Source organism: Schistocerca nitens, chromosome 4 (genome assembly GCF_023898315.1).
Source record: "Schistocerca nitens isolate TAMUIC-IGC-003100 chromosome 4, iqSchNite1.1, whole genome shotgun sequence".
In the NCBI taxonomy this organism is placed as follows: Eukaryota; Metazoa; Arthropoda; class Insecta; order Orthoptera; family Acrididae; genus Schistocerca; species Schistocerca nitens.
In genome coordinates, this window is record NC_064617.1 from 57662041 (window position 1) to 57664338 (window position 2298).

The window sequence follows — 2298 nt, forward strand, 5'->3', positions numbered from 1 at the left end:
ACCGCTTTTCCTCGAATCCTTGGTTCTTTTCACTTCTTTCCGAATATTGGTCCTTAAGTAATTAATTTTTTTACGTCTTCCTTTGTTGCCGTGGGATAGTGTTCTTGTATATCGTTAACGTCTGGTAACATTCATTCTTTGTGTTGCTGTTCTTATAACACTCTGCTTTTACATCCTGGTTCGCTTTATACAGCTCTGTGCATTCTAATAAAAATTCTCGCACTTCTTGCTTCGAACTCATTTCAAATTTCCACGCTTGGCGAAGCAGAAGCAGAACTGCGAATACAAACATTCCCGAAGACTATAGCACGTGAGATACTGTCAAGGATGTTGCGCAATACTGCCCACAGATGGCATATATATCTGGACAGCGCATAATATTTAAAAAGTTTTTGATGTTCTCAATATTATTGCGCAATCTCTTAAATCTCACACCTACACGATCAATATTATTGCGCTTCAGGAAATACTGCGCAACATTATTGACTGTCTGAGGGCTGCTGAAGATACTGTCTTATAATATAAAAATCAGTCAGGAAGTGACGTGGTGGATTGGTCTGCGAGCAATGCAGAGATGAATCTTGAGAATTACTTGGACAGACAAGCAAACCTCCGAAAACACCAACTATTCTAACAACATCGGGTGGAATGCTTGGGTATTATTGCTATGAAAGTGAAATGAGGTGGACGGGACGTCGAATGCATGGTATGTAAACCAAGAAAATTTTTTGCTGGGTTCCACGATCCGGCATGAGATGAAAATAGCTGAGGATGAGGACAGTTCTAATACGAGGGGCATCAAGAAAGTAAACATTTTTGCATACCTAAATAACAACATAAGATATCAATATAAAGCTTTATTTCCAAAGTTACAGTATCTTCCTCTATTTTTCAATGCTCTCGAGGCACTTATTGTAACGTGGGATCGATTTTTCAATTCCCATGTTGTACTTATATGCCGAAAAAGATTTTAGCCACGATATCAGTGCTTGTTTAACGTCTTCATTGTTTGCAAACTGTTTTCCATCTAAAAGTATAGAGAAAATCGCTTGGTGCCAAGTAAGACGTTGAAGTTCTTGCTCTGTTCGTGCTGATGCCGTAATGACAGTAATGACTGATAGCCTTCTACTCCGATCTTCGTTGTCTGCACTAGTTCGTTTTGGTTAACGATTTAACGAGAACGCGCCGTTTCTTCGCTGAAGACCTTTTCATTGCACTGTCACTGTAAACATTATTTGCATGTATCTCGAAAACATTGTGCATTCAAAAACGAATGAAACCACGCACTTCCCATTTGGTGGGATTTTCGATGGATGCCGCAATTTCGAATGGTGTGATCGCTAGGCAACAAAAATTGGCTTATGCTGAGATGGGGGGAGGAATCGACTCGCACGCTTGCGATCGTGGTGGTCGGGGATAGGCTCGAGGCGTGGTATGCAATCGTTCTTTACTTTCTGGACGACCCTCGTAGTGTGAATGGTTGTCGCATCGGCACTTAATGTTTATTCGTTTAGTCATGACGAATAAATACGGCTATTTCCATAATATAGACAGCACGTTGCAATACTGTGTATGCTAATCAACTATTCAAAGGGGTTTGAGTAAGAACCTTCGTTCTATATTTTAAAAAAAATATTGTCAGAAGTGGGATTCGAACCCACGCCCACAGAAGTGGACTGCGACCTGAACGCAGCGCCTTAGACCGCTCGGCCATCCTGACATACAACGGTTATAACTTGGTCACAACTTACACGCCAAGTTCACTATGTCGTCCCTGTTCGTTTCAAAACTATAACTGTTGCCGCATATGCAGTTCACTATTCCTCGCTTGTATCCTTTCATACATGCTGCGGATTCTAGTTCCAGATTCATTAACAAATGTTCCGCCATTTACTTGCTGCCTTTACTATCGGTCTGCGTGACATGTTCCGGCGCCCTGCGAAAGATGATCTGGTCCATCTTTAATTAATATGCTATTACGTGGCCAATCTAAACTTATGGTCTAATTTAATACTTTTATTTTCATGTTTCGCAGTGAAAGGGGCATTGTAGGGAATTCATGCTGTTACGAAACAAGCCGACATAAAAAGCATATTCGGAACAAAACGGCTGAACATAACATACAACGCGGTGAACAATGAAAAAAACTGAATGAATACGGTTGGAAAATACAGAGGCAAAAATCGTTAATATACGGAAACGAATGGTGTATTTAATAATATGATGAATGTCAGAAGGAATTAAAATGGTTGAACAGAAACATCTGAAAAGAATCGAATAAATTACGATATTCATTCC

At 40.2% G+C, this 2298-nt stretch overlaps 1 non-coding gene across 1 annotated transcript; it reads right to left on the reverse strand.

Annotated features, from left to right (window-relative positions):
* Positions 1-1636: 1636 nt before the first annotated feature.
* On the reverse strand, positions 1637-1720 carry Trnal-cag (transfer RNA leucine (anticodon CAG)). The gene has a single exon. It is a non-coding gene; the product is annotated as a tRNA-Leu (tRNA).
* Positions 1721-2298: the final 578 nt, after the last annotated feature.